We start from the raw sequence: 25509 nt of genomic DNA, 5'->3' as shown, positions 1-25509 counted from the left end.
GGACGTGTATTTCTAGTGGCATCTCCTGTCCAGCACAAATATTTCTCTTCTCAGGCTGGCTTATCCACCTCCTCTCTTAATTCCCTGAGCAAGAACAGCAAAACTTTCTGCCATGAGGTTTGCACCTCTCCTTGGCAGTCAAACTGGAGTAGAGGAAGACATTTCTTCTGCCAATCTCCCCTCCTGCCTGGCAGGAAAATGAGGATGGATCTTGCCACCTGAGAGGTCCTGCAAGTGTGAGCACCAGCCTGGAGCAGCAAGTCACCCAAAGTGGCCAGCACATGTGCCAGATGGATGAGGCACATCTTGAGTCACGGGCCTCGAGCCGAGGATTATTGCTCCAAAACGGGCATATGTCAGCAGTGTTCAAGAAACCCAAGCTCCGTTCTGATCTGCTTACCTTGGAGCTGACAGTCCTGATGTGTTGGATTATGGGAATTGCTCCTTATGGCAGCTGGAGCCTGGCAGGAATGACAACTCAGCAGGAATTGCAGGTGCCTGTGCAGACCTGGGCCAGCTCAAAGCAGCCCTCCAGAGCCATCAGCGGCAGCAAGGGCTGGCTGTAGTAGGAATCGTCACTAATGCAATATATTTTGTGGCCTCTCTCTCCAGATCCTAAGAGGATAAAGGAAAGGCAGGTGACCCAGTCTGGACACAGGAAAATATTACTTTCACTGTGTTGGCTTGTTGTTTATTTCCAACTTAACGGCCATACAAATTTTTGTATTTTCTCCAGTGCTACAATTTAAAAAGCTTGGACAGTTCTTGGGCCAGGTGTGAGAAGACAGGGCTGTTTCAGCCTTAGATGTCAATCTCCAGCAGCACCACCCTCCTTCTCATTTGCTGGACGTCTGAAGTCAGTGTGAGGTGCTTACTAAAGACTTTTTGGGGGATGTAATTCACCTCTTTGAGTTCTGCCTTAAATCCCATCTTACGTGTCTGTATCCTTTTAAGCAGAGATTGCTAAAAAGTGAATGGGCTTTGTTGCAAAATCCAGGCCAGATAGTTGCTAGCTGGTGAGCTCCACATGAACAGTCCTCCTGGCACAGTCATCAGTCCCTCGTGTTGCCTCCCAGGGAAACGTCGGGAGATGCTGCACAGGCCACGGACACCTTGAAGGGAATGCAAGGAGCTGTTTCCTAAAGCTGTCTGAATGAGGGACTGAGGGACAAACGCACCTCCTGACCCGACAGGATGCAGGTGTGTGACCCAGCCAGTTGTGCCACGGCTCCATTCTGCTCGTGCACCTGATTTCATTTCTGCATCTTGAGGCTGGGGTGCATCCAGGTCTCCGACTGATACAGGGGCGGGACAGAACCAGGATCTACCTGGTCCACCAGTTTAGACATGGCCTAATTTATCTTGAGGAACAGAAGCCAGGTGTGATACATACAGTTTCTGAGGATAAACATCACTGTTAAGGAGAAGCTTTACATTTAAAGCAACAATAAGATGTTTGATTAGATAGTGCTAGTGGCTGAAAGCTGACATCCCCCATTGGCCACTCTTTGCCTCTGGGACCACAACTGTGCGTGAGAGGCACGACCCTGAGCCCTGTCAGCTCTCCAGTCCACCAGGACACTGGCCTGATCCTCACCCACTGCCAGTCACCTGCTTTTCAGCATCCCTCAAGAAATTCTTTGGCACACGAGCTTTTCCCCAGGCTCAGGTTTAGCAATAAGGCCACCGATGCTGAGCACTTCATCTGCCGTAAGGCTGCAAGAAAAAGCAGCACCAGAAGCAGAAACTGAATTTTATCTTGCTGCTCTTCTCTTTCTCCTTTTGGGTGTTTTTTGGGGACTTCTTATGTCTTCAAGGGAATAAGACTGAATCAAAAAACTAGGTTCTACCCTTGCCAGCTAACTTTTCTCTCAGAATTGTCCTTTCAAAAGCCATCTAAATTACTCTCAAGCCAGGAGTTTTCCCAGACATACTTTAGAGCTAAAAGGACAGGGAACAGTTCTTCCACTGCAAGCCTTATTTAGTCATTTACATGTGAATTTTTGAATTGTTTTCCTTTCTTTTTCTATAGCATTAGTAAGAAATACTTCACAGTGCTCGCTATGGTGAAAGCAGACTGGAAATAGTTTGACACAGAACCCAAGACCATTTTTAACCATCTGACACTGTTTTAACCATTTGACACTCAGTTGTTCAAAATGTGCAGCGGGTTCAGCGTTGCGTAGCAATGAACTCTGAAGTTTTGGGTCATACTGGGAAAATTCATCAAAGCAGATTGTTTCAATACCAATTCTTCATATGGGAGGGAAGACAGAATGGGAAGATGAGAAAAACAGAGACCATGACCCAACCGAGGGTAGCTTGCCTCAATCTGCCCTGTTTCCCAAAACACCACCTGAAAAGTGGGAGGTAGTTGAAGACCTCTCTGCTTCAGACATTACTCCTCCCCTTCTCCTCCCTGACTGACTCCTGTCAGGGTGAGAGCAGGTCCAGGAGGGCTAGCAGCACTGGAGGCAATCTTCATCAGACATTTCCAAACTAATTTTCAGTCAGCTGAGCCTCAGAAAAATACCATGTTTGTCTTTCTGTACATCTAGTCATTTAAAATATTATAATAGGAGACATTTTTGGATTACAGCTCCTTTTGGAAGCAAATCAAAACTCTTTGCTATTTAAAAATAAATGCCAAATTGTTTCAAAGACATTAATAATATTATGTCCAGTGGAGATGTACTACACTTTTCAAGATGCCTAGTTTGTACTGACAACAGTTCAAATATATTTATGTTGTCCCATCAAAAAGTCAGTAGTTTCGACTTTCAAGAGGATGTTTTTTAAACATCTTGGGTAAATGGAGAATTTGACTTTCTGCCCGGGACACCCTGAGAGCTGCTCCTTACAAAAAAAGAGGAGAAAAAAAGCAACTAATAGGATAATAAATCCCAACATTTTTTTCTAAACAAAGGTTGTTTTAGTTAAACTAGCATTCACTTCATTTATAATAGCGCCCTATGTTTCTTTAGGCTATTGTATTTAATAAAAAACTCTGCACTCATCCATCATTATGCACACTTTACTGATTTCACTTTAAACATCGCTGACTAAAACTTCCATTTATCAAGCCTGTTTTGCCTAGCAGTTGTGGGCTAATTTATTTTCACTTTAGAAAGATTTGGTATCTTTGCATTGCAGTGAACACAGCGTTTGTCAGAGGCTCCCACTGCAGGGAACGAGCCCCGGGGAAATCGGTGTGTCCATCCACCACACATGAACACAAGTTGCCATCTCTTAGGAGTCATCAAAGGTGGAAGGGGGAGCCTGGGTGGGCACTGGGTTGGGGGACAGATGATGCTTTGTGCTGTACCATGCTGCAGCAGCTGGGGGTATGAGACAGGGGAGACAGGAACGCACAGGGAGAGGCGGGGGAGTCTCAAATCTGGCATACAAGGGTTGTAAGGAAGAAAGCCAAGCACAGGTAAGCATCAGAGATTTGAATCTTGCCAGTCCCATGCAAAAATAAATTCTAAGTGCAAAAGTATAAGCCAGACTTAGCTAACCAGGCCAACAAAGAGTAAGGAGATGTTTTGCTGAGCTCAGGGATCTTTTGGGCTCCTTCTAACCTGAAAGATGCTCTGCTTCTCCCATAAGCCTATGTCCTGGTTTCAGCCAGGATAGAGTTAATTTTCTTCATAGAAGCTAGTGTGAGGCTGTGTTTTGGATTTGGGATGAGAAAATGTTGATAATGTGCTGATGTTTTGAGTTGTTGCTAAGTAGTCAAGGACAGTCCAGCTTCTCGTGCTGGCCTGCTGGTGAGAAGGTTGGGGGTGCACGGGAAGCTGTGAGGGGACACAGCCAGGACAGCTGACCCAGACTGGCCAAAGAGATATCCCATACCATATAACGTCATGCTCAGTATATAAAGCTGGGACGAAGAAGAAGGAAGGGGTGGAGGGACGTTCAGACTGATGGCGTCTGTCTTCCCAAGAAACCATTACGCGTGACGGAGCCCTGCTTCCCTGGAGATGGCTGAACACCTGCCTGCCCATGGGGAGCAGTGAATGGATTCCTTGTTCTGCTTTGCTTGCGTGAACAGCTTTTGCTCTACCTATTAAACTGTCTTTATCTCAAACCATGAATTTCCTCACTTTTACTCTTCCAATTCTCTCCCCCATCCCACCATGGGGGAGTGAGCGAGCGGCTGAGTGGTGCTTAGTTGCTGGCTGGGGTTAAACCACAACAGCATATGTGGGGTCATCCTCCACTTTTGTCTCTGCAACATGGTTTCTACAGCAGCAGACAACATAAGCTCCAGTGAGAAAACAGATGAAAGGACAGAACTTCAGAAAACTTCCTCCAGCTTTGTTCTGTCAAAAGCAGGACACAGGCCAGAAAGAAAACCCTGCTTTTGGAAGCACAGCAAGCAGATCCCTGTGCTCCCTCCTCCCCACCACCCTGAGGAGAAAGAAAATGGTGACCAAAACCACAGCTATACTAGGGTGGATGTAGGAGCAGGAACGGGGAGTAGGCTGTACTACTGGAACACAGTAAGGGGTTAGCTTGTTTTTCCCTGGTATGCTGAACAGGTTGTGATGTACCTGTTCAGCCCTTACCAATCCATCCAGCAGTGTCTTGCTGTGTAGCCTTTGCAAGTCATCTGCTGCCTGCTGAAACACTTCAGCAATTTCATTCGACCCAGCACTTGCAAAGAAAGGCTGTATTTTACATAAAGCCAGCATTGACCAGTTCGTAACTCTGCATCATCCCAAAACTATTACTTCTGATAGGTTTTTCCCCCAGAGACATTTGAATTAGGTTGATCAAACCATTTAAAACATCTTCTGAAAAACTCAGGATGGTTACATATGAGAGGAAACCAGCTCAGCATTAAGCAGGCTCTGCAGCTCTGCTCCGTGGTTGGACTGCAGCATGTGATGGGGAGGAGGGGGTTGCCAGAAAACCTTTGTTGAAAAAAGTAATTCTTAGCAACACCAGCAGCCACTTATCAGGTTTCAAATGCACCACATTCCTCCAGAAGCTTGTTTTTCTTTTATTTTCTTTCATAAATTTCCAAGCTGACACTTGCAAGCACACTGAATGTCAAATGGTAGTTATGAATATCCTGTAAGTCCTAAGAAAAACCTGGCCAGTCTCATAGCGCTGGTGTTTTCTTCTGGCTCTGACAGTGCCTCCCACCAAGGCCTCAGGCATGTCTCTTAAACTTGCTGTTCATCCATCCATAGAGCAGCGACTAACGTAAGCGTAGCCCTGAGACCTGTCCTGCGGATCAGTGGTGTAAGATTTGGAAAGCACATCAGAGGTAGAAGGTACTGTGTACAGCTCAAGTATTACTGGGTGCCATTATCACTTCAATAAAGGCAGGACAGCAAAGAACCAGGGCCCAAATACCAGATGGTTTTGCAGAGCTCTAATTTAACCTGTGTTTGGTGCAGGTCTGAGGACAGAGATGTCTTTTCTGAGCCAACATGGGAGCATTGAAGAGAATCATAGAATCACAGAAACATAGAAACATAGAAACAAAGAATCATGGAATAGTTTGGGCTGGAAGGGAGCTTTAAATCTCATCTAGTCCAACACACCTGCAATGAGCAGGGACATCTTAAGCCAGATCAGGTTGCTCAGAGCCCTGTCCCTCCAACCTGACCTAGAACATTTCCAGGGATGAGGCATCTTCCACCTCTCTGGGCAACCTGTTCCCACATCTCAGCACCCTCATTGTAAAATATTTATTCCCTATAACCAGCCTAAATGTACCCTCTTTTAGTTTAAAGCCATTACCCCTTGTCCTATCACTGCAGGCCCTGCTAAAAAGTCAGTCCCCATCTTTCTTATAAGCCCTCTTTAAGTACTGGAAGGCTGAAACTGGAGGTCTCCCCAGAGCCTTCTCTTCTCCAGGCTGAATAACCACAACTCTCTCAGCCTGTCCTCACAGGAGAGGTGCTCCCTCCCTCTGGTCATTTTGGTGGCCTCCTCTGGACCAGTTCCAACAGGTCCATGTCTTTCCTGTGCTGAGGGCTCCAGAGCTGGACGCAGAACTCCAGGTGGGGTCTCACCAGAGCACAGTAGAGGGGCAGAATCACCTCCCTCGACCTGCTGGTCACCCTGCTTTGGATGCAGACCAGGATACGGTTGGCCTTCTGGGCTGCGAGTGCACATTGCTGGCTCATGTCCAGCTTTTCATCCACCAGTATCCCTACGTCCTTCTCAGCAGGGCTGCTCTCCATCCCTTCATTCCCCAGCCTGTCTTGGTACCGAGGGTTGCCTCGACCCAGGTGCAGGACCCTGCACTTGGCCTTGTTGATCCTCATGAGGTCCACACTGACCCATTCCTTGAGCTTGTCCCTCTGGGACACCCTCTGGGTGACATCCATTTCCTCAAGTGTATCAACCGCACCATTCAACTTGGTGTCATCTGCAAACTTGCTGAGGGTGCACTCAATTCCACTGTCTATGTCACTGATGAAGATGTTAAAGAGTACTGGTCCCAACACGGGACGCACCACTCATCACCGATCTCTATCTGGACATTGAGCCATTGACCACTACCCTCTGGGTGCGACCATCCAACCAATTCCTCATCCACAAAACAGTCCACCCACCAAATCTGCATCTCTCCAATATAGAGAGAAGGATGTTGTGGGGGACCACGTCAAAAGCCTTACAGAAGTCCAGATAGATGACATCCATAGCTTTTCCCTTGTCCGCTGATGTAGTCACTCCATCACAGAAGGCTGCTAGCTTGGTCAGGCAGGACTTGCCCTTGCTGAAGCCATGCTGGCTGTCTCGAATCACCTCCCTGTCCTCCATGTGCCTTAGCAGAGCTTCTAGGAGGATCTGTTCCGTGATCTTCCCAGGCGCAGAGGTGAGGCTGACAGGTCAGTAGTTCCCAGGGTCCTCCTTTCTGCCCTTTGTAAAAATGGGTGCAATGTTTCCCTTTTTCCAGTCTCCAGCGACTTTACCTGACTGCCAGGACTTTTCAAATATCATAGAGAGTGGGCTGGCAACTACATCAGCCAATTCCCTCAGGACTCTGGGATGCATCTTGTCAGGTCCTATGGACTTTCGTATGTTCAGGTTCCTCAGGTGGTCTCGAACCTTATCTTCTCTTACGGTGGGAGGGACTTTGCTCCTCCAGTCCCTGTCTTGCAGCACAACCCTTTGAGAGGTGTGGGAACAGGCACTGCCAATGGAGACTGAGGCAAAGAAGTCATTGAGTACCTCAGTTTTCTCCTTGTCTGTTGTTACCAGTCTGCCAATCTTGCTCATCAGGGGTTTATGCTTTCTTTGACCTTCCTTTTCTGGATGACATACCTGCAGAAGCCCTTCTTATTATTCTTTGCATCCCTTGCCAAGTTCAGCTCCGGCCACACCTTGGCCTTCCTGACCTCACCCCTACGTAACCAGGCAGCGTCCCTGTACTCATCCCAGGATACCTGTCCCTGCTTCCACTGCCTGTGCGTTTCCTTCTTGTCCTTTAGGTTGACCATTAGGTCTCAACTCAGCCATGCTGGTCTCTTGCCTTCCTTTCCTGATTTCTTACACCTGGGGATTGAGAGCTCTTGCACTCTGTAGAAAGTGTCCTTAAAGATCTGCCAGCTCTGTTCTGCTCCCTTGTCCCCGAAGGCAGTTTCCCAGGGGGTTCTATTGACCAACTCCCTGAAGAGTTGGAATTTTGCTTTCCTAAAATTCAGGGTCCTGACTTTACCTGCACCATATCCCTCAGGACTGTGAACTCCACCAGAGCATGATCACTGCAGCCCAGGCTGCCTCTGATCGTGATGTCATCACTTAGCTACTTGCATTGGTGACCAACATGTCCAGCATCACATCCCCTCCGGTAGGACTGTCTATTACCTGGCTTAAGAAGTGTCCTGGTTTCAGCCAGGATAGAGCTGGTTTTCCTCACAGAAGCTAGTGTGAGACTGTGTTTTGGATTTGGGATGAGGAACTGTTGATAATGTGCTGATGTTTTGGGTTGTTGCTGAGCCGTCAAGGACAGTCCAGCTTCTTGTGCTGGCCTGCCAGCGAGCAGGCTGGGGGTGCACGGGGAGCTGGGAGGGGACACAGCCGGGACAGCTGACCCAGACTGGCCAAAGAGATATTCCCTACCATACGACGTCATGCCCAGTACATAAACTGGAGTTGGCCGGGGGGCGGAAATCGCTGCTCGGGGACGGGCTGTCGATCACGGGGTGGTGAGCAATTTCTGTATTGGGCATCACTTGTTCTTATACATTCCTTTGTTGGTATTATCATTATTGTTCCCTTCTTTCTTTCTGTCCTATTAAACCGTGTTTATCTCAACCCACGAGGTTTTTCCTAATTCTCTCCCCCGTCCCGCTGTGGGAGGGAGAGTGAGCGAGCGGCTGCGTGGTGCTTAGTTGCCAGCTGGGGCTAAACCACGACAAGAAGTTACCCTCAATGCATTCCAGGAGTCTCCTGGATTGCCTACAATTCACTGTGCTACTTTTCCAGCAGATGTTGGGGTGTTTGAAGTCGCCCAGCAGGACAGGAGCCCGTGAGCACAATGCCTCCTGTAGCTGGAGTAAGAAGGCTTCATCAATAGACTCCCCTTGACCAGGCAGCCTGTAGCAGACACCAACCACAAGGTTCCCTTTGTTGCCTTGGTCTCTGATTCTGACCCATAAGCTTTCGATCTGCTTGTGGCTATTCTTCAGACAGCTCTTGGTGCTCTATCCATTTCTTGATGTAGATGGCAATGCCTCCACCCCTTCCTTCCTTACCTGCCCCTTCTGAACAGCCCGTAGCCACACTCCAGTCATGGGATTCATCCCACCAAGTTTCAGTAATGGCGGCCAGGTCACAGTTTTTTAGCAGCACAGCGGCTTCCAACTCCTCCTGTTTGTACCCATCCTGCGTGCATTGGTGTAGCTGGGCTGTCAGCTGGACTGTCGGCCATGTCACCACAAGACAGGCGATGTGTAGCAAGATCATTCTGCTTGCCCCAGATCTTTTGGGGTTTTAGGCATTTTTCCATGGCTTATGGCTGCCTTCTGATGCAGGGAAAGAACAGCTAAATAAACAGGCTAACAAATGTCTGTCTTCAAAGGATGTTGCCCCGTACAGTTATTTTTCCCACCAAGTATTTTTGCTGGGATGTCTTCTCAGGGGAGGAAGGAAGGCACACAGCAATTGCTGGATTTGAACAACCCAGCAGTTTGTTATGCAGATTGTTACGCAGCCTCTTATTAGCAGATTGTCATAGACAGATGCACAGGACTGCAATCAGTGAGTATGGGGAAAAAAAAAACCTCTGTTCCAAGGAAAAGATTCTTTTCCCCTTCTCAGTCAGCAATTGGGATATGCACAGAAATATGAAGCCCTATGTTTCTAGCACAAGACTAAATCCAGTATTAAGAAGTTGGGGTTATGCCAAGTATCCATATCAGCGTGCAATCTTTCATTTTTTTTAAATCCCACTAACTCTGTGGCCTTGTGACAATGAGATCCAAAGGTTAAAGATGCATAGAAATAAAAAGCAAAGATTTATCTGGCTTGGTTTTCAATATAATGTGGTAGTACACTACTATTGGTTGAATTTTTGGCGAGTTCCCTGGAGAAACCCTTTCTGTTTTGCTCAGTGAGAAAAAAGCTAAATAGGCATACATAACGTCTCTTCTTTTGTTTTTTTCCCATCATCATTTACCTCTCTAGCAGGTACAATTTTATTATCTCTCTCTTTTTAATAACCAAGTAGCCACAAACCTTTAAAATCTCTCTATTCATTCTGTTTTCATTATTCCTTTTGACTACATCAGCCATCTGGCAGGAGGAGTGGTAACCAGAAGTAAATGTGAAATCCTACACTCTTGGTTTAGTTATGTTTTAATACTTCAGCATGATTTTCCATTACTTTCCTTCTGCATCCTAATGTTTTGTTTGGACTTCCCACCTCTGCTGCCTGCTAAACCGAGGTGTTCATTGAACGGTCCACAATGGTGCAAGGTGGGGTTTTTTTTTTTGAGTCGTTGCACTTGATTTAGGACATTGTTGTGCGCCTGAAATATTTAAGGTATTTGCCTCCAGCATGCATTGTTCTGCATCTGTCTGCCTTGCGTTTCATCTCCCAGTGAACTGACCGATGACTGAGCATTGTCGGTTCTCCCCAAACATCAGCCAACCTATACACAACTGTCCGTTGCCAAGTTTACCCTTCCTGTCTGGCTCTGGGCCAATTCATAGAGTGGGACGTAAGTGTTGTCCTAAACAGAAATGTGGTGGGCCTTAACAGCACAAACCCTTTTTGCTGTCCATCTTCCAAACACATTAAAAATCCAGTTCTTCTCTTTGTTTCATTGCTTCGTAGGCACTTTCATAGCAGTATCTGTGTTTTAATGGTAAAATTGATGAATTTTCATAACAACGGCTTGTATAGGAAGTCTTCAACAATCTCCTCACAGGAGATTTCCTCTAATCTTTACTTTTTATTTCTAATCTTTATTTTGTCAGTAAGTCCAGAGAAATACAGAGCATTCAGAGAGGTGAGCACATGTGAAGCCACAAGAAACAAGCCTGAACAACTGAGAACAGAAGTTTGTTATTCAAATCACTCATATTTTAAATGTTTTTTAAAGAAGGTTCTTCAACAGTTTGTAATGAATTAACTGTAAAATTTACATTGGTGCTTAAACTCTGAAAAGCAGTGCAGTTTTTTGGGAGAACTTTTGGACGTGCCAAGGCATCCCCAGCTCTGCCAGAGCAGATTCAGCTGATAACCCACAGCCCTTTCTAAGGTAAAATAACGAAGGAGATACGAAAATAACCTCTTCTAGAGGGATCTTTCTATGTGTCTTTACATTTTATAAAGCCCCAAAATAGCCTAACTCCAATTTATGTTTAAGCCTTTGCGAATGAATGTTCTTACTATTGAGAAGCTCATTGATTCTTATTACCTTCTCCCAGCATATCTGTGAGACCGGAGATTTGTTATTTCTTAAAAGACACCAGTGTAAAGGCAATGCTGTTGAGCTCCTTCTCTCAAGAACACCCGACTCTGTGGTTCCTACACGCACAAACACTCCTACTTAGTTCCACGCAGGATGCTGGTAACAGCAGGCTCGTCAGTGCCTGCAGTCAACAGCTCGTGAAAGTATTCTCTGCTAGATAGCTTTTGTCTGGTTTTTACCCTGTGATAGAATGACAGCAATGAAAGAAAATGCTTGTATGCTTTTAGCTAAATCCAAAAGGCAGTGCTTTCATAAGCCTTTGGGTGAAGCCTGGGAGGACTCTAGTTGGAGCTGCTTATTGTGCGTGTGACTTGGATAGTCACAGAGTCGTGACTGCGACACAGAAATGGCAATATTCTGGATATTGATTCTGTATGGGGGAATTCCTCCCAAAAGCCAAAGAGTCATATCAAGGGGAGCTGCTCAGAAAAAGCGAGATTTCTACATCTGGCAATATTGGATTTCATGTCTGTAAAGCAAAAATGATATTATGCACATAACAAAACATAAACACGTTGTAAAATGCATTCAGCCCAGATTCCAAACACATTGAACACTGCATGATTTAATGATGGATAAACTCAGAAAAATATCCCAGTGGGGGGAACTACAGACTCCAAAGTGACAGCTGCTATCATTCCAAAACAAGTAATTGTTTATAAATGAATATTTTTCATGATAAATTATTGAATTACATGAAAATCAGATGACTGCCTGCTGCCAAATTTGTTTTCAGTTTCACAAGACAGAATGGAATGTGCTGCAGACGGTGAGTGAAATTAAAAGCTGCTGGTCTTTTCCCACAAAGGGCTGATATTTTCCCTTAGACATTCCCAGTATCTCATAAACCTGCAAAACAGTGGTCCTGGGGAATGGCTATCTAGCAAGATATCCAAAATATTTTAGATATATAGGATTTCAGGGAATCTCTGCCTAATCTGAGCCAGTTGTAGTGTAAGTTGCTATTTCATATTCATCTTATGTTGATTTCTAGCTCAAACCCACAGAGCCCCAGCATCTGTGAGAACCACTAGCAATTGCAGGGACACTCTCAAGATACCTTTTAACCATTGTATTTATCCTTTTTATTCTCTCTTGTTTGCATTTGAATAATTTGAAAATACACTTTTCCTTATATGTTTTGGTCTTGTTTGAGTTGGCAAGTCCTTGTATTCCTCCCATTTTTTGAACAGGGGTGAAAATATCCTGAAGTGGCTGTTTCAGATGAACCACATCTTGAAATCCTTGCTGAAGTGAAGCTTCCAACACAGCTAGGCTAAATCTTGCATGAGGAAGAGGGTCAAGACCACAGAGCCCAGCTAATCTTTAACAGGATTTTCAATCTGCAAAGTCAGTGGGTCCATGCACGGGGACTACTTAACATTGGTGGCACAAGCTCTCTGATGGGAGCAAAATGCTATGCATAATCTATCTTGTCCCAGAAGAGCCACTGGGGCAGCTGAACTAAGTCCTGTAGTTGCAGCCTTGGCATCAAATCTGAATTTTAAAAGGCAGCACAGCTGTATCACATTTCTTTACACAGCCTCACATAGCTTCCTGACTGAGGTAGCATCTGGATCTTCATTGCATCTTGCTGTCAGGTAAGCCAAGTGACAATAAAACCATGACCACATCCCTGCTTTCCCAGCAGATAAACCTAACTGGTCCCCATCCCAGAGTGGGCAATTGCAGGGGCAAGGCTATAACAACAAGAAAGGGTGCAATCATAATTCCCCTGTTATAAAAACCTTTCAGTTGCTCCCAGCCTGTGGCTCAGAGACCACCTGAACTGGAAGTTTTACCTCTGTGGTCAAAAATCCTTTATTAACTCTTCTGCCTCTTACTCTTCTAGCAACTTTTGAACCCATTGGTACTTCTGGCCACTGTAGCATCCTATGGAAGCAAGTTCCTTGCTTTAACTACACATTGTGTAAAGAAAAGGACACTGTTTGCTTTAAACCTGGAAGCAGATGTCTATGATTACACATACATATATGTGTGTGATTTTATATATATACAGGTATATATACACACATACTCTCAGAGTTTGTGTATCATATGTCTGTTAAAGGTTGGCTTCTTTGGCACTTGCCAGAAAAATAACTGCCAAATTTAATCAAATGAAGGCAGTTTTAAGAAGAAAAGCTGCTTTGTTGTTTTCCCATCTGACCTTTGCCTTCATGTCCTTCCGTACACTAAACTCTAGACTCGCTTCCCTCTGCTGCATTTGAAAATGGTCTACATCACTATGATTGCTACCGCAGACAGCATGGTGAAGAATGGAGAACCAGGTCAGATAGTAATGGGAAATTAATGGAATATGCGCAAGCTTATTACAAGGAGATCCAAAATCCCCATCTCTGACATCTGACTGGCTGTCACAGAAGCAGCAATCAAATGCACACGAGGGTGGACGCAGACTCCCTCTGGCCTTAAGATCAAAAGCTGAGGTCTACTGGCCACTTCTCTCCCCCTCCCCTTTCTGCTTTTTCTTCTTTTTTCCCCTCATTTTTTTCTAGATTAAATTGCATTGAAGATCACTTTCTAGAGCATGGTCATGCCGTAAGTGAATTCTGATGTCATTATGTCAGACCCCGGTGATACAAATCTCTTCACAATTCAAGCATTCACCACTTTAATAGCTTTTGCTCGGCGAAAGCTTGTATGTGATGACCCTGCCTGTCAGTTGCTTCTGGATATGGCATTCGGCTTCTTTTGATGTTTTTTTCTCAGAGCCATTTGGACAGATCACCTTGTGATGAGCTTCAGATTTAGGCAAACCTGCTGGCTTTCACTGATCAAGGCAGCGGGCCCCAAGCAAACAGATTCCTGCCAGACTCAGCTGTGCGGTACAGGGCTGGATGAAGAGGGCTTCATTTCTCTGTCGGGTGGGGAAGTGAAGCACAGAAGCGGAGGGAGGCTTTTAGTCTTTCTGATCGATAGATAAGAGTCTCACAAAGCCTTCTCAAGGTTATTCACCTTGCGTTACAAAAAAACAAAGAATCTCTTCAGATCCAGAGATAATCAGTCCCAAGGATAACATTAAAGCAAGTGAAGACTAGAAGTCCTGTTATTAAACTGCAGCGGGCCAAGGCTACAGGAGTCATACATTTGGTGTTCAGATGCTTTCACCTTTCCATGACTACTCACGGTTCACTCAAACCTGTGGAATGTTAATTTGTGTCTCATCAATACTAATGGACCAGGAATTATGACATGTTTTATGTTATCATTCATTTAAAACAGATAGTTTAGATTTCACCCACAAGCTAAAGTTTATATATATTATATTTATTACAAACAACGGCGAACACTTAAGAGCCATTATTTTAAATCTAAATGACATTGTGTTTAGTATCCATTTCCTCCAGCTCTGAAATGTGCAGCCTGTGGAGTCTGTCATCTTTCCCTGGAGTTGTCCTGGACGCAAAGTGACAACTCCTCACAAGTTACCAGAAACAGGAGAAAATGCGGAGCCCCGCTCCAATGAGCTGTTTCACATTACAGGAATTTACAATGAGCATCTGACAGAAGAAAAGCAGTGGAGCTTGAGAGGGAAATATCATGCAGTAAATCGTTAGCTATTATCAGCATGGACTAAATGGGGCAGAAACAGAAAACACAGGACAAAAGACATTGATTCAGTGAGTGATGTACCAAAACTGAATGGTTGCTTCTGAAAATCTTGCCAATGTTCATTTTATAGACAATATTGCACCTGGAGACACAGCTTGTGCAAGGAGAAGTAGGTGGCTGTGGCAGTGGAGGGAAGGCGCTGTGGTTCCTCGCCTGCTTCCACCAGCATCCGCGGCTAACCTCCAGGTCAGCCTGTATGGCAAGCAAGCGCTGCTGCTTCCCCAGCCTCTCTTGCACCATGGCTGAGCACACGCCAGCACCGAGGAGACTAAATGGTCACGTCCCCACACGCAGGCAGGGAACCGTGTTTGCAGCCCTGGCACAGCCACACCAGCCAGGGCTACCATCAGCCTCCATGAGCAAAGGTGTGAAATGGGACATCATGTCCCTGTCCTGTCCTTTCACTGCTATCTGCCTTTCCAATAATAGAAGACCTGGCTAAAATCTTCCAGCTTACCTGCTCCTCTTCCCTCCTTGCCCAAACCCAGCCAGGCTGCCCTCCACAGCCGAAAGTCTCTCCTCAAGGGCCATAGTGCTAACAAAGAGGAGAGGAATGGGTTGCCTACCTCCACCTCGCAAATGCCTGGCCAGTGAAACCAAAACCTGACATTCTGAACTGTTCTTGGTTTAATGACTTCTTTGGAGGAAGGCAGTGGTGGGTTGTTCCCGCCAGCATGGCAGAGCTGTTGTGCTAGGCAAATTGGAGCAGCCCTTGCCCCCTCAGAGTTCACAACGTGAAGAAGTGTAAATGAACTGCAATACAATAGGTCTCGGTACGCCGCTTCAAGTGGAAATAAAGAAAGCAATTTAGAGAGTTTTCAGGTGCTTCATATTTTCATTTTCGGCTTTCTACACAAATAAAAAGGCTTAAACTATTATTCAGACTCCACTCAGAGTATAATTTTGACATTCGGAAATCTGATTTTGTGATCAAAAACACATGTAGAATAGCATTTAGAAGTCAGCAAAGACTTCAAGCATGATTTTATTGGAAGCTTGGGTATGCCCTTCAGAGTAATTGGGACATGGAATGTGGAAGTAGTTTTTACAGGAAAATAGGGATAAGGCCTCCTGTAGCCAGCCTCAGGCAACAGAGCGAGTAAAATATCAAGAAGAATTCACATTCAACTTGATAATAAGGTTTCCGAGCATGTTAATTAAATGAAGTCTCACGTCCCCAGCCCTGTTGTTTTAAACATTTTAAGGCATTAACATTGCACAATACAAACATAATTTCCCCTCCCTCCAGATGCCTATACTTATTTAATTTTCCTAGCTATTAGCTTTAAACTTTCAATGAACATGAAAACCTACACTTTCAGCAGTGCTGTTGTATTTTTTCCCTTCATTCTTCCTTAATACTAATTTTGGATACTAATTGGCAGCAGTGGCTTTTCAAAATAAATTCTTCAAATGGGACAGCTTCACTGTTTATCCTCTGCAGAGGCACCATTTTCCACAGCCCAGCTTTGAAGGAAAATGATGGGAAAATGGCATCCATTTGGTCCTGAGCGTCTGAGCTTTACTAGCTAGCACAGACGGCATTTAGGGAGCAAGGTACAGCTGGAGGAAACCTCATAAATCACATCTATCGAAAGCTCTTTAAAGCACTGGTTTAACTGGGAGTAAGTTATTAAAATCCCTTTGGGGATGGAAGACTGCGCACCTCCTTCCAACGATGGAGCCTCGTGCAGCAGCTCAGGTGTGGACTGAGGGATGGTGACTTGCCAAAAGCAATTGGGCGTACAGGGCACAGATATGTGTATCTGCTGGCAGAAAGCCCCCGTACAAATGGGAGAATTGAAGTTGTGCTATGGTTGTGTATCTACTGCGAGAAAGCTCTGCAGCTGGCGGGGAAGACACCAAGGTCCCCTGCACTCAGTCCATTTATTCAGGCATTTTTCCAGGACATGGATAGGGAGAATATCCTGAAGATCAATGTCTGCAGGTTCAGGGCTCATTTCAAAACCAGCAGCTGAAAAGTCCTGCTACCAGTTTATGGCCAGGAAAACCTTTTACACGTGGAACAGTTCTGGAGACAAAGGAAAACCTTTACAGGCAAAACACACATCTTCTTTGTTAAGTTAAAAAATATGGTTTAAAGACTATAAACATATATAGTCTTCTCTCTTGACTAGTCCAGAGTGCCTTGGTTCTCTTGCAGGGATGAGACCATGCTAGTGATGGATGGGCCAGGATCCCCATACTGGGTTTGGTTGGGATAGAGTTAATTTTCTTCATAACAGCTTGTATAAGGCTATGTCTTGGATTTGTGATGAAAACAGTGGTGATAAGACAGGTATGTTTTAGTTATTGCTGAGAAGTGCTTACACAGAGTCAGACTGGTTTTTGTTTTTCACACCACCCCACCAGTGAGTAGGCCGGGGGTCCACAAGAATTTGGGAGAAGATACATCTGGGACAGCTGACCTCAAATAACCAAAGGGATACCCCATAGCATATGAAGTCATGGTCTGGAATAAAACTGGGCAGGGGAGGTTGGCAGGGCCTGCTCTTGCTCAGGGACTAGCTGGGCATCGCTAGCCCCATCTTGCCAGCAGCAAGAAATTGTTTTCTTTTGCATCATTTGTTTTTCTTGGTTTTGATGTTTGGGGTTTTTTTCCTCTCTCTTTGTTGGTTTTCTGCCTCCATTTTTTTAATTATTAAACTGTCTTTATCTCAACCCACGAGTTTTCTCACTTTTACCCTTCACTTTCCCCTCCCACTGTGCCAGGAGTGAGCAAGCGGCTGTGTGGTGCTTAGCTGCCTACCAGGGTTAAACCACGACAATCCCCAGATTTAAACTATATTAATAAAGGAAGCAAAGCTTGACTACAAGCCATGCTGTTTAGTTATCTGCAATCTTCAGTTGTTACCATTCTCCCTAGTGCAGTTTTGGCCTATATTACCCTGTTTTAGTAAGAACGCATTTTTCTGTACAGATGTGAGACATTCCACATGGGCTGACCTCAGAAGCAGAACCAGATCCCCGAGCCATGCTATTTGTTTCTGCAGTTTTAGCTACAGATTCAGTTCCAGATTCAGCCCCATCCCAGAGTGGTGGGATCCCAAAAACTTTGTTGTCACCTCCAGAATGCTCCTAGAGCTCACTTTTCCCTTAGCTCTCCAAGAAGCTGAGAAAAGAAACACTCGAGAAACTGAGATCAAGTGCCTCTCTCTCCTCCTAATTCTGCACTTTGTGCAGACAACCTGGCCAAAGTTTCCCTCTGAGTGTTACACATGACCTAACATGAACCAACTCCACACTGAACAACCTGTCTGTCCATAACCCTCGATAGCTCCTGTGCAGGCTCAGGGCCTGAAGTGCCCATATTTTGGCACTGATTTGTTGTGGGACAAAGGTATTTTAGAGTATTAGTCCCATATCCCTCTTCCAAATTGATAATCTTAATTATAGGAAGAGCCCTGTTCGCTTCATTTCTGAGCCAGCTCATACTAGAAGAACTACACCAGAGTTTTCATGGGGGAAGTCCTAGGAGCTTTTCAGGCATGTTTCAAATGAGATGTAGACTTATTTTACTTCTGAATGCTAATATGGATAAGGTAGTTATACAGGAGGCCAGGGCTAGAATATTCTGTAATATATACAGGTGCAGGTTTGATTTATACTTTATTTGGAAAGACTGTGAAAGCAAGGCAGTGAAGTGGTCTGTCTCATTTAAGAATCAGGTCAGAAGCAAAACACAGTCTCAGATCCCTAGGTTTCAAATTTTTCCAGTCCCCTCCTCAGATGGGCTTAGGCTTTAATGGCCAGTATGAAAGTGGTACGGGCTCACATGAAATAACTTTTTCCCAGCCTAGGTAAATTCTTCAAAGAGAGCTCAGCAGCAAGAGATCACACTTGCAGCATTCAAAAGTTCAGAGTTCAGGTGTGAGGTATGGGAGATCAGATTACTGAGATACTTGTTGGTAAAATAAATTAAAATGGGAAAACACAGTTAATGATAGTGCTGTCATTAGGGCAATTGGAGAGTTTCTCACACAGTATGCAGTACTACAGGCATAACTTTACCAGCATTTTTAAACCCATAAATCTGCTTGGCTTCAGTGAAAGGAAGGAGGAAATTTCTTCCACTGTGGTGGCAAATGTTTCATTAAATGGATTAGGAAAGCCAAAGCCCATCAACAGCTGGATCTGGTGAAGGATGTAATGGGCAGCAAGAAGGGCTTCTGCAGGCATGTCAATAGCAAAAGGAAGACTAGGGAAAAGGTGGGCTCAGTGCTGAATGGGGTAGGGAATCTGGTGACAAAGAACATGGAGAAAGCTGGGGTGCTCAATGCTTTCTTCACCTTAGTATTTACAGGTAAGACCACTTTTCAGGAATCCCAGGTTCCTGAGACCAGTGGGAAAGTCTGGAGTAAGCAAAACATACCCTCGGTGAATGACAATCAAGTTAACGAACGCTTTAAAAAACTGAACATACATATACATAGGTCCATGGGATCTGATGGGATGCATCTGTGACTGGTGAGAGAGCTGGCTGATGTCTTTGCGAGGCCATTGTTGATTTCACTGAAACCTTTGAAAGGCCATGGTATACAGGGGAGGTTCCAGCAGAGTGGAAGAGACCAAATGTCACTCCTATATTGAAGAAGAGGATCCAGAGAACCACAGGCCAGTCATACTCACCTCAGTTACTGGGAAGGTGATGGAGCAACTAATCCTGGAAACCACCAAACATATGAAGGACAAGAAGGTGATTTGGAGTCATCAACATAGATTTACAAAGGGGAAATCCTGCGTGACTGACCAAATAACCTTTTATGATGAGATGATTAGCTCAATGGATGTGAGGAGAGCAACAACTGTTGTTTTTCAACACTGTCTCCTGTAACATCCTTATAGACAAATGGATGAAGTATGAGTTAGATAAATAGTGGTGATTGAAAACTGGCTGAACTGTTGAGCTCAAATGGTTGTGGTTAGCAGCATGAAGTCCAGCTAGAGGCCAGTCACTAGTGATGTACCCAAGGATGGATACTGGGTCCTACGCTGTTAAATATTTTCATTAATGACCCGGGTGATGGGGCAGAGTGCTCCCACAGAAAATTTTCAGATTATACAAAACTGGGAGGAGTGACTAATAAACCAGAGGGTTGTGCTGACATTCAGAGGGATCTGGACAGGCTGGAGAATTGGGCCAACCGGCATCTCATTGAGTTCAAGAAGAAGAAATGCAAGGTCCTGCACCCAGCAAGGAATAACCTCCATGCACCAGGACACACTGGAGGTCAACCCACTGGAAAGCAGCTTTGCAGAAAAGACCCTGAGGGTCTGGCTGGACACCAAGTTAACCATGAGCCAGCAATGCATCCTTGTGACAAAAAAAGACCAACAGCCTCCTGGGTGGCATTAGGAAGTATGTTGCCAGCAGGTTGAGGAAGTTGATCCTTCCCTTCTGCTCAGCACTGGTGAGACATATCGAGGTGCCGTGCCCAGGTCTGTGTTCCCCAGTACAAGAGAGCCATTGACATATAGGAGCAAGTCCACTGAGGTGTTTAAGGAACGGGTTTATTTGTCATACAAGGAGAGGCTGAGCGAGCTGGGATTGTTTACCCTGGAGAAGAGAAGGCTTGGGGGGAATCCCATCAAAGTGACAAGGACACAAGGCAATGGGCACAAGCTGAAATACAGGAAATTCCATTTAAACATAAGACAAGAACTTATTTACTGTGAGGGTGGTTGAACACTGGCACAGATTGCCTGGAGAGTTTATGGAGTCTCTATTGTTGGAGATACTCAAAACCAAGGTGGACATAACCCTGAGCAATCTGCTATAGGTGACATTGCTTTGAGCACAGAGTTGGACTAGATAATCTCCAGAGGTTCCTTTCAACCTCAGTTACTTTGTGGTTCTGTGAAATGTTGTAATTAGCCTATAGCAATGTCTGAAGGAAGGAGAGGCTGTCTGCAAGTCTTTGTGCTCCAGCCACCCAGAGCCAGCTGTGCTCCAAGCCCCAGACTGCTTCCTTGGAACTGAGGAATCTCAAAGATTTTCTGAATTGCTATGACTGGAAGTGCCCAGATGAGACCCAGGCACACATACTGCTTTGGTTTCTGTGGAAGGGGACATAGGACACAGTGCAAAGAGGACTCATGGCTTGACCCAGTGGGTGATCACCTGGAGTAATAAAAGGACCAGATCACTGGGGACATCATAGCAGAGTGCAGATGTACCTAGAGAGTCCTGTCACATCCCTACAGCTCCAATGATCCCTTCTGGACTGCTACAACCATTGTGTGCCATTCAGCATAGCCTTATCAGGCTTGGAGTGAGAACTGAAGATCAGAGTGAGAACTGTGCCCTTTTCATTCCTGGAGGCTTTCAACTGCCTCAGACTGGATAAAGCCCTGAGCACCCTGGTCTGACCTCAGAGTTGACCCTGCTTTGAGCAAAAGATTAGTCTAGAGACCTCCTAAGGTCCCTTCTAGACTGAGTTGCCCTATGGTCCTATGAACCGGTCCTTCTCACATTTCCCCAGGATGCAGGATGAATTGCAGAGCTACCCAGATTAGCACGGCAGTGTCCCCAGCTGATCCCCTGAGAAGTCAGCAGTATGTTCAAGCACCATGACACTGGCAATCACCTCCCGGGTTTTCATCTGGGCTTTGGGGCATGCTGGCAGTGACCGGGACAGCTAGCCTGCGGGGACTGAGGCTGAAGGTCCAAGCACTAAACTTTTCTGGCTTTTTAGTGGCACTGTTCATATCAAACTGCTAATGACTCGCTGGTTTTTGGTTGCGCACCAAAGGGTGGGTGTATATGTAAGCCCCGACCCCAGGTCTGAGCATGGTGCTGCCCACCAGGCTCCATCTCAAGGAATGTTTCACCAAAGTGGTTGTCCCCTGCTGGCTTGTCTGGGCCTGCGCAGTGAGTCCTGCTGGCCTGCTACTACTCACAAAGGCCACCCTGTGATTATTTTTTGTCTGGGAAAGTGACTTCCATTGTCTCTGCTTATTAATTTATTTCTTCCAAATGAGCGTTTCACTTTCAGTTCTGGTCAGAAGTCAGAAAGGAAGCGTTTTAGCTTTTCCCACCAAAAATCTTGGGCTGCATTCCCTGGTGGAGGACAGCAGACAGCTTTCTAAAGATTTCATCCATTTTAAAATAGTTAAATTAAAGCTATTATGTGACTCTTCCTCACCCCACAGCCTGCTCCATTCTTTTACACCAGTAGATAGTGTTATGTGTTCAGAATAAGCCTCAGTAAAAGGTTATATTGATACTATCACCAGCCTTCCTCCTAGGACTTTAGCAGGAGCCAGAGCTTATGTGTTTTTTCCTCATTCAAAACTCCTCGTTAAACCCTCAAGAATTTTCTGTGAACAAAATCTGGTCCCAGAGATTCTTAAGAAAGTCATTTCATTTCTACATGCTTGTGTGTGTGTGTAATCAGATCTTTTAAAATTGGTTTGAGATACCGGACAAAATGTTCCTCACTAATAACTGGTCTTACACAGCAGAGGTTTCTTTTGAAGTACCAAGCATGGATACATGATCCTATTTAATGACAGCACTTTAAATTACAGGCTGGTTAATTCTATGTGAATTCCTCTCATCTGTTTCATATTTCTCGTACACATTACTGTAAAACAAGCTGTACCCATTTCTGTCAGTGAAACCACTGTCCTAATCTACAATTTTTCTTAGAATCTGATAATAATGGTGAACTTTACCTCAAGAGAAAAACCTACAGGCAAACATGTCACACATAGCCCAGTTTGACTAAGAACAGATACATGCCACTGGTCATAAAGGGTAAACACTTAAGACATTTAACCCAGCTGAGCGGTACTAAATGGAAGGCAGTGGTCATCTGGCTTTTGAATCACCTAATTGACATGTCAGAAAATAAGCATTTTATTGACAGAAGGTGATTGCAGAGAAAAGTCATTTTTCATTTAAATAGCCAGATACTTCCCTTCCTCCTTCCCTTTGTATTTGCAGTGGGGGGGAACATTTTGTTAAGAAAGCAAAACCACAGTGCCTGGACCATTTGTTATATTATTTTTGCCCGCACAGCTACCTTCTGATAGTGATTTTCTTGACTGCAGTCATCTGCAGAGGATTCCAGCATGGAATAGTTTCCAAATTATGTTTGCTCTCAACATTTCTAACTTTGGACACCTTTTGAACTATGTTAGGATTCAACTACCCCTGCGGAAGCCACTCAGATCTCGTGCAATGCAGTGGTAATTCTTGTGCAGGGATATCACCCAGTCTTACCTCAGTGTAAACCAGGAGTAATTCCACTGGAGTTGCTCTTCCAGGCTCTCTTCAGTACCAGTTGCTGCTGGGTGATGGGGAGCAGAGGGATTCAAAGCAGTAACTCTGTGATTTTTATGAAACCTGAGTCCCAAAAGCAGTTTCAGGAATATGCCAGTCCGAGGCTGTGAGTTTTGGTTTGGGCGGTATGCACCACAGTTTCCTTCCTCAGCTCTCTTCAACCATAGCAATAGCCTCCTATTGGGACAGAAAGTAGAAGATAAAGACACCTGAGAGCTGCTATCAGCCCTGCCAGGGTCTCCTTGCAAGGACCAGCTGACAACACTGGGGATATGTGTCAACGCTGCTGGGTCACAGACTCTCCCCATGCCAAAAAGCCACTTGGCTTCTTGGCTTGATCTTTAGCCAGATTACCCTAAGGACAGGCAAGGATGAGTGCAAAGGGGGGAAAAACCATCACTGTGGGTTGCAGTGCTTGCCCCAAGACCGAGATTCACACCACATCATCCTGGGCGCTTAGGCACACCTCTGCTCAAAGAGGAAAGACAACCCACTAGAGACTGTGAGGCGGGAGAATCTGGTCCACGGGTCCACTGCTGAAAGGCAGGTGCCCCTGCTGCTGTCTGCCATGGCACTGCCTCCCCCATCACAGGGGCTCGGGCAGCACTGTATCTTGCCAGGTCACCAGGCTTGCCAGGTGTGGTCCCTGTTGTTTGCCCCACCACCACAGGCTTCCCTGCAGATGACCATGCCACATGGGGTATCTCCACCTGTGGTGACGACAAGCATCCCTTGGAGCAGAGCTAGATCCAGGGCGAGGCAGACAAATTTTTTCATGTCTCAGAAGCCTTCGGTGGCTCTCTCCCAAGGGAGAGCACATGGAGTGGAAGCTACCATGGAAGAGGGCTGAAGGTGAGGACGGGGCGTGAGGGTGATCTCAGAGAGGCATATCTCACCTTTGCCTGGGTGGAGGGTAGCCCTCGGTAGCCCAGGGAGCGGAGGCTGCCCGGCTGCAGTCCTCTGTGCGGCTCCTCTTCCCTCCAGCAGCACGGCTCCAGCTGTTTATAAGTCCTTGGTTTTATGAGGTCAAAGGCAATTTTTTAATTTTAAAATCTCTTTAAATTAAAGATATTTAAGTTAATACTGCCTGGGAGAGCACTGTTCAGTACAGTCAGCCTGGAGAGTTGCTTTCTGTGGAGCTAAAGCACCGTTCCTTTGTACTCTGAGCCAAAATTTGCAGATCTTGATCTGCATTGGGTCTTTCCTGAGCAGTACTGTTAAGAGTCCCTACTGATAAGGAAAGGTGAACTGTATTTCATCCTTCATATCTAGTCATGACGGCCCAACACAGTACCTCTGCTTTTGGAAGAAGCAATGAAGGTCAGCTAAAATTCTTTGCCACACCATACAGCAAGCCTTTTCATTCATGTGCTGCCCAGATTGGGTTTGTGGCATTCATAACCTTTCTTGCCCTTGAAGCTACTAAGAGATCAAATCAACTTTGTTTTATTTTACTTTTACACACAAGGAAAATAAAAGAATTGAAGTCAACTCATGTTTATAAAGCCCTAACTCATCCTTCAACTCTACAGGAAAATATTCCTATAGATGAAATGGGAGATTTTTCGATGTCTGGTGTTGGACCACTGGTCACACACACTTAGTTTAAAAGATGAAGAGGAGTTGTTAGAGCTACCACCATTCTCCCTGCTCCTTGCAAGGCCTGTTTTATAATGCGCTGACTCAGAAAGGCACTTAAATATGTGCTCAGTGGGAATCAAGTGAGACAGTAGCCATGCTGGCTTCAGCACATCAGTTTATTTTTAGGATTAGTGCATTGAGCATGAGGTTTATTTTCAGAAGAAACATCCAATAATAGAAATGGCTGTCATTTTTCTACTCCCTACTTCAAATTCACCTAGCAAAAGCAGAGATGCAATGAGTATCTGAGCCAATTTCTATTTTAAGAAGTACTTCAGGAGGTTTTTCAGCTAGGCAAAATACAAGGTTCAAGTCGGTGACAAAGGGGTATGAGCAGAGAAACAAACAAATCATTGCCAAGGTAAAATTTTACAGTATTAATCAGAGGAAAAGCCCTTTAAAATATGACTTTACTACTCATTACTAGTATTCATCATTATGAATACAACACGGTTTTGCTAGGTGATTTACTCAGCAAATATCTAGATGATCACCCTGCCCTGGAGAGCTTTGACTCTACATGCTCTCAAGGTTTCCTCTGGAAACAATACACTTTCTGAACTGGTCAGGGAGTTAGACCATTCATCCTCTTTCCACCCAACCATAATTCTTCTCCATAATATGTTATAGCCACTCGTAAGGAGAAACTTAAACGACAGGTATGTTGGACTGTCACCATAGCTATCTGTGTCCTGGAACAGGATCTCTCCTCAGGGCACTTCCTATGCAAATAGACATCTGAATGAGCCCGGGGGGCTATAACGAGAGCTCTCAGAACAAAGATAAGTTGATTATGTGTTCCAGATTTTAAACCCCCCAATGACATCACGCCCCCACTTCCCAAGATCATTTGGTGTAACATCTGTGTGTAATGTTAGTGCGGTCTTGATAGTCACTGGAGCAAAATCTCAAGTAACATCTGTGGCCTCATTAAGAACCAGGCCTGTTTGCCTTCCTTTAAAAACTACTTTTGGCTTG

Source organism: Phaethon aethereus (assembly GCF_964289735.1).
Source record: "Phaethon aethereus genome assembly, chromosome: 2".
Taxonomy (NCBI): Eukaryota; Metazoa; Chordata; class Aves; order Phaethontiformes; family Phaethontidae; genus Phaethon; species Phaethon aethereus.
Note: the sequence above shows the minus strand (reverse complement) of the source record.